The following is a 17,190-nucleotide window of genomic DNA, read 5'->3' on the forward strand; positions in this document are numbered from 1 at the left end:
CTCAACTTTCTATTCTGCAGGTATACAAAATAACAGCTGCCACCAAAGTTTACCTTTGCAATAAAAGATCTTGAGTTGGGAAAGCAAAGGAAAGAATTATGTTGGTGGGTTGCCCACAACTGACCCTTTCTGACTCTCAGTTAATATAAAAATAAGAAATAAAGGTTCACAGCTGTCAGAAAAGAGGGATTGCGTTCTAACAACTGAATTTTTTTCTCAAATTGAATCTAGAGTTTGTGAAAGATGGGAGATTGACAATCTTGGAGACTAAAAATGTTTTCTTCAGAGGTGTGGTGTTAACTTTTACAACATACTGTAGTCAGAACAGACCAGCCAGTAAAATTGACAGGATAGTTAAGTTTTGGTAGTAAATTATATCAAAGCTTTTGCTGTGACAATTAAAATGATTTGCTAAAGTGTCAATCTTAATAGTTTCTAGTTTATGATACCTGTTTTGGAAGGGAATAATATATGTAATTCTAGATAACGTGGGTGACTTCACAGTCATAATTTTGATTAATATGGTTAAACTTCAATCAATTTTCTGGTACCTTCTGTGGCTTTGATACCCTTTCCGAGTTCTAAACATAATCATACCCACTAGTAGTTTGTGTGTCAGATATGTACCATAGCCGTTGCACAGTCAAGTAGAATGTAAGTATTATATTAAGCCTTGGCTTATATAGCCATAATTGGGCAAAGAAATTTTAATCAGTTAGCTAGATACAGGTAGTCCTCAACTTGTGACTGCTTGTTTAGCAACCATCTGATTACAACAGACCTCCTTGGGACTACTTATGATTCAGATAGAAAGTTATGATGGTCATACCTTCCCCATGGTAATGTGACTACACTTTAGGTATTCAGCATTTATGGATGTTTGCAGCATCCTGCAGTCATATGACAATGGATTAAGAACATAGAATAATAGGGTTGGAAGGGACCTTGAGGGTCTACTAGTCCAATCCCCTGCTTGATGTCAAGCCCGTCCTCGGTCTGTCCTCGGTCTGTCAACTGTCCTCCCCGGTACAGTTGTTCATGATTGATAAGTTGCATGAATACCGCAGGAGCACCTTGTAAACCGAACGGGATTACTCTAAACTGATAACTGCCAAGCAGACAGTTGAACGCCGTTTTCCACTCATCGCCCCTCTTGACCCACACCTGGTAATACGCCTCCCGCAAGTCTAACCATGTAAATACTTGCCCCTTCGCTAGATGGGCCAACAGGTCCTTCATCAGGGGAAGAGGGTACAGATGTTCTACACATACGGTGTTGACGCCATGGAAGTCCACACACAGGTGGGGAGTGCCATCCTTTTTCTCTCTGAACAGGACAGGCGCCGCCATCCTCGACTGAGCGGGTTGGATGAATCCTCTCGCCAGGTTCTTATCAATGTACCACCTTAGTTCTTGCATTTCCCATGGCGTCATGGCATACATCCGGGGCTTGGGCAGCTTAGCCCCTGGCTCCAACTCATTGGCGCAATCCATTGGCTGGTGAGGTGGCAGGATGTTGCACTCTCACTCATTGAAGACATCAGCCAAGTCGGAGTACACCTGCAGTACCTGGACCTCCATCCCGGGCTCCACTCCGCAGGCCATCTCCTCCCTAAGCGACTCTCTTTTCCCAACAAAGGCATGGTTTGGGGGCTGGGGACATGTTCCAAGGTGGAGGTGATGACAACCCCCCTCCCACCAGATCATTGGGCCCCATTTGTCCAGCCAGGTGAGTCCCAGAATCACCTCCTCAGTCATGGAGGGCACCACAATGAAGCGCAAAACCTCCCAATGCTCCTCAATTTCCAACCGTACGGGCTTTGTTACGTGGGTGATAGGTGCCCCTCACAAGAGAGAACATCCACCTGCTGGAATCAAATAGGGAAGGCCAACCACTTTAACTCAATGCCCACCTTGGACACCACTGTCCGGCTAATCAGGCAACGAGTGCTACCTGAATTGATTAGCGCCTGATACTCTCTTTTTTGACCCATTTGAGGGCTTACTAGCACTACCAGGACCATAAAGGGGCACACCAGCGTGCTCACCATAGGGTCTTCCTCCTGCTCCTCTGCACTGTCGTAGATCATGGATCCAACCGCCGTTGGTGTCTCCATCGCTGGCTGAAGCTTCCTCCTGGGTGTTTCACCCGGCAGCTGGTGTGCAGCCCGTGAATGCTCCATGAGTCTCCAGGGCGAGACACCGCATGTTGGGGTTACAGCTGGACTCCCATGGGGTATCAGGACTGGGCACTCCACGATGCGGTGCCCTGGCTGGTCACACCGAAAACACCAAAGTGAACTCCGGGACAGCGGTACTGATGGCTTTACGGCTGCTGTCGATGGCTTCCGTTCCTTCTCTTGTACCTTGTCCATAGCTCGGTGAGGCCCGTACACATTCTCTACTTGTCCTCTGCATCCCTGCAGGCCGACGTCCAGCTCCACCGCAACCCGGAGCCACTCCTGCAATCTGGGGGGAATCCCGCGGACAATACAGGCCCTACAGAGAACCCCGTCGAGCCCTGCCTAGAAATGGTGTATGAGCAGTCGCTCCGGCCACAAGCGCAGCTTATTGGCCACCTGCCTGAACTCGTAAACATATTCCACCGCAGGCCTGCCATTCTGCCGGAGACCAACCACCTCAGCCTCAGCCTGTTGCACTCAGGTGACGTCCTCAAAATGCACCCGCAATGCCTCCAAGAAGAGACCAACGTCTCCCAGCTCCCTGGCATGGTCGCTATACAAGTCGGCAGCCCAGACCAAGGCCTCACCCTGTAACACTGTCATGACCACCACCACCATTCCCCACTGGGATGAATAGGCTGGGACATACCTCTCCAGGTGGTGCATTGCATGGCTCAGAAACACAGCCAGATGGTCAGGATGCCCGTCGTAGGTCATTGGTAGAGGTGGTGGGCCCCAATCCACGCCCGTTCCCCAAGGACCTATCTGGGGCCCTGTGTTCTGTACCAGCCTGCTACCGGCCCTGCAGAAAAGGCAGGGACAACCCCTTTTACAAGAAGGCAAGAGGCTGGAATTACGCCTGCCAAATTTATAGCTACAAAAACAAACAAGACACGAACCAAGAAACAGGAGCTTTAAGAAACAGGAACTATCCAAGCGGTTGCCTTCAGCAAACCAGCCCTCCCACACATTCCCCTTAAATACAGTTCAGGGCGTGGCCTCTCTCTGCCTCCTTCCGAGGTGCCCCATTGCCTTCCTCTGTTTACTCCTGATTGACTGCCTCCTGCGTCGGGCGTCCTTGAACAGGGCCAGCTGTGGGTCATCTTCATCCACGCTGTCAGGCTCACACAGCTGGGTCTGCATTGTGACCAGATGAGAGGGGCCTTGCTGGGGGCTCTCATCAAGCTGTCCAATCCCCTCAGCAAGCTCTTCAACACCCCCTCCTCCTCCTCTGAGTCGTCCGACCCAACTGCCGAACCCACAGGCTGACCCTGAATCACAACACCCTGGACCTCTCACAATGATCCCCTGGTGCTGTGGGTCGACCGCCTGCCAACCGAGAGCACCGGCTGGCGGTGCTGTTTGCCGAGTGGGCAGCCTGTTGTGAACACGCTCAGCGCAGCCCTCTCCACAGCTGAGCAGCCCAGGCCATCCTTCTGAGTGCCTGCGGGGCCTTCTGTGAGGTCCCTCTGCGCAGGCGTGACCGGGAGTTGGGGAGCAGCTGGCCATCGGGTCTGCTGCGTCGGTGGCCTCTGCCACTCTCATTCAAGACGCCGGATCGTGAGGTGAGTCAGGGCGTGTAGGTATAGTGGAGTCAGAGGCTTGAGCATTTCAGACAAATAGTTGTCCAGTCTCTTTTTGAAACCCTCTAGTGATAGAGCCCCCACAACTTCTGAAGGCAAGCTGTGCCATTGGTTGATTGCTCTCACCATTAGGAAATTTCTCCCTAGTTCTAGTTTGCTTCTCTCCTTGGTTATTTTCCATCCATTGTTTCTTGTCTTACCTTTTGGTGTTTTGGAAAATAGTTTGACCCCTTCGTCTTTGTAGGAGCCCTTCAAATATTGGAACACTGCTATTATGTCTCCCATAGTCCCATTCTATTTCTGGTTTTCAGCAAAACTGCTGCACTTATAGCAAGTCATTAGATCACTTAGTAATCATGGCAACTACTCTACTACTGCTGCATTTGCTTAACAACTGCCACAAAAAGGTCATAAAATCAGGTCATTCACTTGGCGCTCCCATTTAATGATGTTATGACTTGAGACCATGATGATCAAACACATTACATTCATAACTGAAGGACTACCTGCACATGTAAGACAACTCCCAGATATATTGGCAAGATTATGCTGGTTGGGAAATACTGGAAATTGAAATCCAGATTTCTAATAAATGTCTAGTTTGGGAAACTTAGCCATTGATAAATCTCAGTCTCCACAGTAAAATAAGCTAAAACTAAGCAAGCCATAATATATTTTACTGCAACATAAGTCTCAGCATATACCTGAATGTTTGACCAGACATATTGATTGACATAGGGACGCGGTGGCTCAGTGGGTTAGGACGCTGAGCTTGTTGATCAGAAGGTCAGCAGTTTGGCGGGTCGAATCCCGAGTGCCGCGTAACAGAGTGAGCGCCTGTTACTCGTCCCAGCTTCTGCCAACCTAGCAGTTCGAAAGCACGTAAAAATGCAAGTAGAAAAATAGGGACCACTACGGTGGGAAGGTAACAGCGTTCCGTGCGCCTTTGGCGTCTAGTCATGCCGGCCACATGACCACGGAGACGTCCTCGGACAAGCGCTGGCTCTTCGGCTTTGAAACGGAGATGAGCACCGGCCCCTAGAGTTGGAAACGACTAGCACACATGTGCGGGGGAACCTTTACCTTTACCTTTTACCTTTTATTGATTGCCCAAGGATTCCTTTCATCTGAAGAACTCTATGGTATATTTCTGCCAATCTAAAAGCATCTTCACACTGATACCATATGCAGGTTTGTTGTGTTTCAACATGGCAGAGGGGGGAAAAACTGAAATCCACTTCCCTACATATATTTGGTTTTTTGAACACCACCCTTATCTGTCCTCTTGTCTCTGTAACAAGGGAGGGGGGAGCTTTAGGGTGTGACTCATCTTAGGGCTTACTTATTTCACTTTTTTATTGTCACCTTATAAAATGGAGAAATGTTAATGTGATAACATAATGTCACACATTTATTTTTACATTTTACTAGGGGAATACATCTCCCAGCAAAATAATATAAAATAAAATAAAAAGGCCATCAGCTAAATTACATTGCCTATTATGCTAATAAATCTTTTAAAATATATTCTTCATTTACGCAGCCTGCTTTTAGCTGATACTCTTAAATGCTTGACAAGTTAGGAAAACTGTTAAAGAAGTGCATTCTGTAGCCTAAAGATTTTTTTTAGTTCATGCTATTATGAACAAGTCCTAGTTATCTTCCGAAATATTGCTTGTCTGATGCTATTTTCCAGGAGCTAATTTCTCAAGTGAATAACACTGACATAAAGGATTTTTACTCTAACAGAAGCGAGTTGGAATAGTCTGTAGCTTTGGAAGAGAATGGTCAATTTTTCTTTCTTTCAAAATATAGGTTTGAGATTTTGTTGTTTTTCCACCAAACAAGACCTTCAGGGACTATTTTCACTCTTTATCTTTTATAATACGTAGATTTCTTTATTTCTTTTCACTAAAAAATAATGAAAAGGAAATTAGGTTTCATTAATATCTTACATAAATTACAATAATAATAATAATAATAAATAATAATAATAATAATAATAATAATAATAATAATAATAATAATAATAATAAAAGTTGGAAGGGACCTTAGAGGTCATCTAGTCCAACCCCCTGCTCAGGCAGGAAACCCTATACCATTTCGGACAAATGGCTGTCCAGTCTCTTCTTAAAAACTTCCAGTGTTGGAGCATTCACAGCTTCTGGAGGCAGGTTGTTCCACTGGTTAATTGTTCTAACAGTCAGGAAGTTTCTCCTTAGTTCCAGGTTGCTTCTTTCCTTGATTTGTTTCCATCCATTGCTTCTTGTCCTGCCTTTGGGCATTTTGGAAAATAGTTTGAGTCCGTCCTCTTTGTGGCAGCCTCTGAGATATTGGAACACTGCCATCATGTCATCCCTCGTCCTTCTCTTCATTAAACTAGACATACCCAATTCCAGCAGCCATTCCTTATATGTTTTAGTCTCCAGTCCCCTAATCATCTTTGTTGCTCTTCTCTGTACTCTTTCTAGAGTGTCAACATCTTTTTTACATTGTGGTGACCAAAACTGGATGCAGTATTCCAAGTGTGGCATTATAAAGTGGTACTAATACTTCACGTGATCTTGATTCTATTCGTCTGTTAATGCAGTCTAGCACTGTGTTGGCTTTTTTGGCAGCTGCAGCACACTGCTGGCTCATATTTAAGTGATTGTCCACTAGGACTCCGAGATCCCTCTCACAGTTACTACTATTGAGCAAGGTACCACCTATACTATAACTGTACATTTGTTTTTTCTTGCCTAAATGTAGAACCTTACTTTTTTCACAATTGAATTTCATTTTGTTAGATAGCACCCAGTGTTCAAGTCTGTCCAGATCCTCCTGTATCTTAAGCCTGTCTTCTGGAGTGTTGGCTATTCCTGCCAGCTTGGTGTCGTCTGCAAATTTGATGAGTTCCCCATTTATCCCTTCATCCAAATCATTGATGAAGATGTTGAAGAGCACTGGGCCCAGAACAGAGCCCTGGGGCACCCCACTCCATGTAGATGTGGTTCCATTGAGGACCACACGCTGAGTACGGCCGGTCAGCCAGTTACGAATCCATCTGGTGGTGATTCTGTCTAACCCACATTTTTCTATCTTATCAAGTAGAAGGTTGTGATCTACTTTATCAAATGCCTTACTGAAGTCCAAGTAAATTATATCCACAGCATTCCTCTGATCCACTAATTTTGTCACTTGGTCAAAGAATGCAATACGATTTGTCTGGCATGATCTGTTTTTGACAAACTCATGTTGGCTTTTAGTGATAACTTTGTTCGCATCAAGGTGTTCGCTGATTCGTTGTTTGATTATCTTTTCCAGAATCTTCCCAGGTATTGAGGTCAGGCTGATAGGTCTGTAGTTTCCTGGATCCATTTTTTTTCCTTTTTTGAAGATGGGAACTACATCAGCTCTTTTCCAATCCTCTGGTAGTTCCCCAGTGCTCCAGGATCTTTGGAAAATATAGATCAGTGGTTCTGAGATCACATCTGCCAGTTCCTTGAGAACCTTGGGGTGTAATCCATCTGGTCCTGATGATTGTATCTGCATATTTAAATTGCATCTGCATATTCTGAAGTGTGGACATTTGTAATAAATAACTGCATGAGTGATTTATCCCTCACATTGCCTATGGATGTTATTTTGGTATCTTGATTTATGAATTCTTCCCTTGAAACTCAGCCAAGAGTAGAGAAGTGCTTGATTTTAAATATAACATAATTTTAGCTACATCATTTTGTAGCTAAATTGTTATATCATATGAGTTGCAAATACTGCCCTCAGCTCAGTTGTATTTTACATCCTAATCACTGCCACCATCCCTGTTTTATGGATTTCTTCTGTAGGTTTTCTGATACATTTAGGTACTTTAATGTGTCCTATGTTCTGTTTATGAACCCTGTGCAAATATTTCATTAGGATCAAATGTTATTTGATTGAAATTCTGAATTGAAATGAATTCAATAGATGATTAGGTTGAAAAACTGAACTAAACTACTTTGAATAAAAGTATCTCAGATCATCAAATCAATGTCAGAGGTCATGTGCATTTGAATTGTTAAGAGAGATTGAATATTGATTCAGAGCAGATCATCATTTGGATCTCAGCACTGCTAACATTTCAACTTTATTCAGGATTTAGCAAAGATCTGTTTGTTTACTAATTCAACAGCTCCATCCTGATCATATTATACTTGAAAAATCAGTATAAAAGAAGCCAAATTAACCTCTGATTAGATTAAAAAAACTATATATATATTTATGGCTGATTGGAAACCCCTTATCAACATTTTGCATGAAACAGAAACAAAAAAAGCACTTATAATGTAGCTTTGATGATTGTGTGTGTGTGTGTGTGTGTGTATATATGTATGTATGTATGTATGTATGTATGTATGTATGTATATTGCAAATGTACTTATGTTTGCTGCAAAGAAATTGGAAGCTTCTTTCTAGTTTCTTGTTCTTGATTCATTTGCTTTTATTTTTTCTTTCTTTACTTCTGCTCTTTAGTTTGTATGTTTGTTTTTATGTGTTTTGTAAAACTTTATGAAAAATATTTAAAAACTCAAAAAGAAGTCATCCTTGCAAAAAGTGGGTCTTTATTCATAAGATCGTACTCATGCTGGTCTTCAAACTAAACTCTCACAGCACAGAGTTTTATAATAAATGGAAAGTAGTATTTTATACAAAGTCTTCTATGATGCAGACTTTTTGCGAAGCATATGCATATAAATATCTTTTAAGATGTTTATGGCTTCTGACCCCCTGATCATGTAATAAGCTTTAGGTTTATTTATAATGCTTGAGTATCTTTCTCATTCTTGAGACATAGGACAGGTAATACTTTGATAAAATATTGGCACAAATCTGTCCAACACACAGCCAAATAAAAGATTTGCCTAATCAACTTCATTTTCTGTACTAAATCCATATCAGGGTAAATATGAGTTATATATTAGCATATACACATACACTGATGCCTACAGTGTATCACACTAATGAAAAGCTGATATTATTTGCAATTTTTATGCATTTGTTTTACATTATTTAGGTTGTTTTTATCTTAAGGGTATGCAATGCTATAAATTTGATTCCAAAAATTCCAGAGTACACAGAGGGATATAAAAATAATACTTGTCAGCAACGCTTTAAAGCAGCTATCTTTTTTCTTACAATCATATGGAAGCATAGTGTAATTCCAGGAAAATGCACCTAACTGCCAAATAATACTACATTTGCACTCCTACATATTTCAAAACATCATTATTGAATTATTTATAAACTACATACAAATTATGCCATTGTTATAACTTTTGGGATTAAATCCCTTAATTTTACCCCAAAACTTTAAAATTGCCCATACATTTCAATCTCACCTCCAACAGATTTGTGTTGCTTCCCTTACAGCCACTGAAAATAATAATAAATAAAAAACACAGCCCTAGAATTCAAAATAGTTGTCTTTTCTTGGCCTTTATGCAAGGTAGAATATATTCCTTCTTCAACAATGGCCATGCACATAGTACCGGTATATTTTTATCATGATTATATATCATTCTCAAAGTGGCAGAAACAGATAACAATTGTATCCTATCAACTACAACTACTATGCAATCTTTAGTGCAATCTTTACTGCAGAAAATGGCTTCCATGCCTAGATCTCATTTGTGATGATAACATTGTTTAGTTTGCTGTTGATATATGCTTGTCTTAGTTCATGATAACTAGAACTGGGAAATCATTTTTTAAGAGTAAGTCATCTAAGAACAGGAGAACAGAAAGAACAGCATTGGTAATGGCATGCAAGTTGGGGAAAATTACTTTAAATTGCCACATCAACTCAAATATGAATTCAATTATTTTTTTTATTCTACCTATTGTATGGTGAGTGTTCTTCTATGAAGCAGCAAACAGATCATATTTGTTTTTTGTTTTGTTTTTTTTAAATGAGGGAAAATATGTCCTAACTTCAATAGAAGAATAATGTGCATCCAACTTTCTAAAGGATGTGCATAATAAGACTGTCATCAGTCTCTAGCATCATTAAATGTTTGGGACTTATGACATATCAAGGCATTGAAGCTCTGGTGGCATTTTCATTTTACTAGAGCTAGTAATTGGCATTACATTAATGCTAAAGCACAATAAATATTTGCTGGGTGCCTGAATCATATTTACATGACCGTGGGGATGCTGTGAGGTCCAGAACTTTAAGAATAGGTAATACAGCCATTTTTTCAAGCAATACTGTAACACTGAACTCTTGCTCAACCATGAAGCTGAGAAATAACTTTATGGGGGGAAAAACAAACCACAAATAATTAAAAGATATGAAAAGAAAAAAAAATTGAAGGGAAATAAGCATAAGGAAAGTCATGAATTTATATTATGTTGTAGACATTAAGCTGTCCTTCTTAGGGAACTCAGGGAAACTGCTATGTAAGAAGATAATGTTCAGTGAAAACTGGTAGTTTTCAGAATTTTTCTTGGGAAATTGGAAAACTGGTTTAAAATCAATGTCAAAGTTAAATTGTAGAAAGGCTTGTGCATATATATAATTCATTCATTTCATTAATATTTTCTTTCTCATATATCATGAGAAGATTTAAGAAGTTACATTGTACTTTAATAGGACTTCCCCTCTGCATACTATCATAACTGAACTTTGTGATTTTTTTAATAGTTCACTTCTTCATCCCTACTCAAATATTTCAAAATATCACATTATGCTACTGTAAACAATTCTACACGTTTTAAATGTTGTTTTGAAAAGGAGCACAAAGGCTAATAGACAACTCTTTTATGAAAATTTCATTAAAGTGCTTCTAGAAAAGAGAGGCAGTTAATTATTCCAAAATCACTGAAAGAGAAATAAATTTGTATGTTTTAAGAAGCAAGCGATGGACCAGTGTATCTCAGTAAAAGCTATCAGAGATAGTTATATAAAATAAGTGTGTCTGTGGGTATTAATTGAGAAGATACAACAGAGCATGAGGTTCAGAAAAGCTTCTTAATTGATTCAGTATCTGCTGTTAAAACTAAAGCTAACAAAGCATTTGTAAGCTGGTCAAAATTGCTGATTAATTATGCATGTAATTACATATCAAACATATACCCCATGCTCTTCATTATAAATCTTGCATGAACTTCACCTTTTATTTAAGACTCAAGTCTTAAAAAAGACTAGGAAAAGTATTGACTGAAATTTAAGTATGCAATAGTTACTTTTTAAAAGGTCTGTGGAATTTCTTAAAGCTGCTTTAGAGCTTACTTTTTAATGTTTAAATCTATTTTTCATATTTCAGAAGAACTATATGAACCAACCCTTTGTCTGAATTCTATTTTTTATTTCTCCCTTTGATATAGAGCTTTGTTTTATTTTTATTTTTTTTAAATTGTGTATTATGCTGCAATTAAACGTAGAAAGCTGGACAAATTTGAAACTATTCTAATAATTCTTTTATGTTTCAAAAGGCAGCAAATTATCACTTTTGTTGTTTACAAAAAGATTGAATAGAAATATTGATTTTTTTTAATGCATTTACTCAGTTTATCAAATTCTATTCAAATGTTGTCTTCTCTGAATCAGAGCACAGTGAAGCAAATAAGACTTTGGGCATTTGACTGAGCTAAAAGCATATCCTGGAGACATTTAAGGCAGAAGGATGCCTCTTCATTTCAAATAAAGGCTCTTCCTGTTCACACTTTTTCTCTGAAGCTTTGACACATAGACAATGCTTCCATTCTTTATGTAAGACATGGAAAAGAAGAAGTCACCCTTAATTGCTCATACGCCTACATTATTGATGGTATCAAAATGTCTGAGACATAAAGGAAAGCCAGGCTAGATTCACTAAGTCTATTTTGTTCCTGCCAGAAGTCATTTAAAAGTGTGATTAACACTGTTTGGACTGTATCCAATCTAAAACCTTGTGGTGCATATTAACTGCTGCCTCCAGTGTTCTCTGAAGCTGTTGTGTGACTGCCTTCTTCAACAATCTTTCCGAAAAGGAAAAGTCGGAGACAGGGTGAAAATTTTCTGTTGGGTTCTAGTTATGATTTCTTGAAAAATGGGTGGACCACCACATTAAGGATCAGTGGGACCAGTCCATCTCTCAGATATGGATTTTCCAGTACCAGAACTCTCTTGGGAAGCCTTGACTTATTACAAGAGATTCAGATAGAATTTACTGGTGACCAGGGAAGTCTTAATCTCAGCAAGATAGGGTCTGTAGCTCTGTAAACCATCTGACTTGGAGTGATAACCATCTTTGGCTCTAGACATAGCTGATTTGGATTCATAATGATGATGATGTTATCCATTCAGTCAGGTCTAACTCTTGGTAATTCTATGGGCCAGGTGTCTCCACATCTTCCAATCTCGCACTACTTCTTTGAGTTTTTATGCTCTGGCTTGTGTCAGCTTTGATGGTGCCCAGCCACTATCTTTTTTGGTGGCCTAATTCTGTTTCACCACTAACCTTGGGTTCATAGCTTTAGTTTATTGATGGTCACACAGCTCCATCTTATGAACCAGTTGTGAACCCCTCCTTAATGGGACACTTTATTCACCTTTTGATGTGATTATTTCAATGAGCTCTGCAAGGTGCTGCTTTTGAATTCATAGTTTCAGCTTATCTAGAATAAAGAGGCTCAAGTAGATATAAGCATCTTCCGCTCAAAAGTGCTGGAGTTACAAGTTGACTTCTAAATGTAGTTCAGATGCTGACTTTCACCTTTAAAGTCTTTCATGGTTCAGAGCCCAGACATGTTAAATCCATTGCCTCTAAATGTCCAATATGATCAGCAAGGCAGGGTCACTCTCGAATCCTTCTTTCAGGGACCTTTTATTGTCACATCTCTGGAATATCTTGCTCCTGAAAATCGGAATGGTCTTTTCCCTCCTGGCTTTATATCAGCTCTATCTGGTCAGTAGGTATTAAGAAGTTTTTAATGATCGCTCTCTTTCATGAGGAATCATTTTTAAAAATTTTAGTCAATTAAAAAAATGCTTGCTTTTTTTCTATTGTTTTTTTTCCCCATTATACAACTCAGTATGTTTAATTGTTTTTAATTTGGATTCACAAAGATGGAAAACTGTATGCACTCAGAGTAGCTTCTATGCCCTGAATAATAAGATAACAAATGGATTGTTGATAATTTCAACATTCAACATTTCAACATTCAACATTTGAAGTAGTCCTTTTTTGTCAAAGAAGATGATTTTTGTTATATGATCAAAGTTTGTTTTATAACATAATTTTCAGTTTTTCTCTGCCTGATTTGTTTCTTAATTTGGGGGTTATGTCTGCCTTTAATTCAATTATGTGCATTTGTACATTTTTGCCATTTATTTGTGTAATAAAATTAAAAATTTCTACTTTCTTACTAATTTATCCCTCCTCCCTAAAAGTTACAGGTACTATTAAAATCAGATAATGAAGCAATGTTTTTTAAAAATCTTATTCTATCTTCTGCACCAGTTTCTATTAAAAATGCAATAGCCCCTTTCTCTAGTCCTTTTCTAGAGAAGGAAACAAATGTACAGCTATTTAGTAGAACACTTTCCTGATCCAGGGATTCAATCAGAACAACTCAAGATGGACTATATAATTTATAGAGCTGAGGGCACAGCTCTTGAAGAAAAATAAGGTCAGCAAACATTGTTAGAGCAAAAAAGAGTTTCAGGAAAAAAGTGAATTTGATTTATTTTGCAATTTTTCTGCTTAATTGTTAGAGAACAAATCATTGTTTTGATTATAGAAAAAATCCTATATTCTTCCCAGTTTATATTAAGATAGTCCATCAATATTGAAAGGAATTAATTACAGCACATTTCTATATCTTATCGGTATCCTACTATTTATCTCCTAAAATCTTTCGGCAAAGTCTGGAGATCCTTCACAATTCAGCAGAAGCTACTACCCTTCAAAAATAAAAATAAAAAAATCACCTAAGATTCCTGCTGAAGTTCAGAGTACTAAAATATTTATTCTTTCTTTCTCTCTCTCTTTTTGTGCCTACTATTATCAACTTCAGACACCAGCTGCTGAACTTCTAATTAGGCATTCAGCTACCAATTAAGAATTCATTTATTCTATGTAGTTGACCTTGGTTAATGGGAAAACATGATAAAATGAAGTTTCTTTTACAACTGTGATTAGCCTATTTGTCTCTCAATGCCGCCCACAACATTCACTTTGGGTTTTTTCCCCTCTATTTGGATTTTTTGAAGGCAAACATTATATTTAGGAACAAATGACATTCTCTGTTTCTCCTTCTGTCTTTTATTTCTTCCTGTCCATTCCTAAAGCACTAATGTCATTCCTAATTAAGGCTTTGTGAAACTTCAGAAAAATGGCGTGTTTCTACCAAGCTTTGCATAATGCATCCCCTTGAAGCTGCTTGAGGAAAGAATACGATTAGCTCACTTCTGTCTGCAGAATATTCATCATGGAGAAGATGGAGAGAAGTCTTCACCTGCAATGCTGGCTGAATGCCTTTCAAGCTTGTGTCCCTGGCATGGTCTGTATGTCAAGCAATAACATCCGATGTTAGCAGCTATGAGGATAACAGACTATAAAAATCTGTGGTGTGCATGGCATTTTTAGAATATTTAATGGATGTTGGATATAATCATGTCACTTCTGGAGATGCAAAATAGAAATTGGAGCATTACTTTGAAGAGTTTGGACTCAGCTTTCAGCTCAGATATGAATACAAAAAAGTGCAGCTCCTTCTGTACACCACTATGGGTGTGATATGAATCTGTGCTTCTTCTAAGGAGGCAACAGCTTTGACAGAAAAGTGTTCAAGAGAGCAGTTATGACTCTAGAACTACTGTCATGAATTGAGCCAAAAACTGCTTATCATGCTGAGTTAATAGACAAAAGATTTTCTAAAATATGTATTCAACAATGAAGTGCTTGAAAGAACAGATGAGGAAATACAGAAACATCCAAAAGAGCTGGAATCTCATGAAAACAGAATGAAAGTGTAGGTGACAGATATAATACTAAAAAAATAAAAAAGTAGGCAGCCTGTTATAACAAGCTGGCTCAAGTCCAAGGTCAAATCTATAAATGTCTTTGTATTTTATGCTTTCTGAATGAAGAAGATGAATAACCATTAGTGGCTGTCATGGAGAAACACCAGCAAGAGCTTTTTAATCAGAACAATAGAAAATATCTGCATACCAGAAAGTTGCATATCAAATAAAATTCATATTTAAATCATATTGTACTATGAATCCTGTTGGAATGTCTTCAGAGGTCTTAATATGATAACCTTCTGCAGCAATCCAGTCAAGCAATGCCTTTGAATATGCTAAAAAAAATTTTTTTGGTCTGTAAAAAAAGGAATAATGTATTGAATCAAGGCCATAATACTGTAAAACAAAATGGATGAAGTCATATATATATATATATATATATATATATATATATATATATATATATACACATTCTTTAATTTTCTGCCCACCATTGTGTTGGAGAGAGATCTAGAACTACTGCCAGTAATTTAAAAATAAGGTCTGAAGATGAAATTGTTTTGTTTGGTACAATAGAGCACCCACCCACTCACACATACAGTGTTCTGAAGAGGATTGTTTTTGTTCTTCCTTTATATTCAACTATGAATTAGAAGATGGATTTGATGGGAGAATTTCAGCTGATAAGTAGGTTAGACTCTTAGTGTGAGAAAAGAAAGGCAATGTTAAGTCTGCAGTCTAAACGTGTCTCCACTGAAAGCCTTTCAAGATATATTGTGTTTTTCCTATTGTTAATATCAACACACGAGTTTTTTATCTTTTATTTACTCTCACTTTTTTTCTATTACTATCAATGTCATTATTGTTACTGTGAATTTCAGTGTACTCAAATATTTTGCCTTCATTCTTCTTTAAACTGGTTATTTTGATAAATAAGAACAAACATCCAGTTTTTCTGAATATCACATTGTCTTTCTTTGGTTTGGAATCATATTGTGTCTTCCCACTATAAAATTACATCTCTGTAACTCTGTAATTTCCTCCCTCAATAATAAGATTATTGGATCAATTTAAATAAAGGGATTTCTATTATATTTTTTCAGGTAAAAAGTGATTATTGTAGTCATTCTGCTCAAGAACAGATAGTAGAAAATGAGCACATTATTATTATATGCATACAGAGTTATTTTAACAAGTATTAACATTTTCTTCTCAGCTTTATTGAACTTGTAGGAGAATATGTAAATAAATGTAAAATAACTGATAGTAATTTTCAGATTTTACCAATAAGAAATACTTGAGAATAATTGTTGCAAGAAAAGTATATTTCTTTATAGATCAGCGTAGGTCATATGTTATAATGTAGGTAAGTGGTGACATTGATAGTTCAAAATTCCCAAGAGTCAATGGGGAAGAAGAAATGTAATAAAAATTAATCTCTCAAGACTGTGATATATGATAAGAGTATTTAAAGTATCTAATAGGAATTTCAATTAAATATTTAAATATTTAAACATATATGAGCCTTGGTGGAGCAGTGGGCTAATGCCTCCTTAAGTAACACCAGCTGCCTGCAATTAGTGCAGGTTCGCATCCCACCAGGCTCAAGGTTGACTCAGCCTTCCATCCTTCCGAGGTAGGTAAAATGAGGACCCAGATTGTTGGGGGCAATTAAGCTGACTTTGTAATAATGCCGCTTGGGGGTGTGTGAAAGCCCTAATAAGCAGGCATATACATAGAATGAAGGCTACTGCTAAGCTTATAAGCCGCCCTGAGTCTTCGGAGAAGGGCGGGATATAAATGGAATTAAAATAAATAAATAAATAAATAAATAAATATCAATGTTATAATTGTTTTTTGTGGGATGGAAAATGTCCAAGTATATTCCTTTCAAAATTATTACTTTTGATAATATTGGGGAGGAGAGGGAAAGGGTTAAACACCTTGGATTTCAGCTGTATCATTAATTTGGTATTAGACTGGCATGAAAACAAGATTATGTGGCATTATAAACCCAATTGGAGAGTTATTATTTGATACATTTGAAGTCTTGGCAAGTATTTAGTTCTAAATATAGTAGGACTATACTTAGTGTTGTGTTTCGGGTTCGAATGAGCAGGAAAGATACCAGGCATGTGAGTACAGAGTAACAGCAACTTTATTGATAACCATAACTCTACTGAGAGGTTTAGGGTGTACAAGCACTCTTTATATACCATCATACAACCAATCAGATTGAACCCACTATTCCCGCTATTTTGTTTCCCGCCTGAACTGTTAGAGCTCAGTATGCAAGTGAATAGGTGTTTTACCAAACCTCAATACATGACACCCCTTCCCCTTGTAAGGATTAAACAGTATAACTCTATATTATTATAGGTGTACCTCTTTCACTCCAACTCCAATACACAGTTGAATGATTGACCCCATTCAAGGTTATACACTC

The sequence above is a fragment of the Vipera berus genome, assembly GCF_964194415.1.
Source record: "Vipera berus genome assembly, chromosome: 2".
Lineage (NCBI taxonomy): Eukaryota > Metazoa > Chordata > Lepidosauria > Squamata > Viperidae > Vipera > Vipera berus.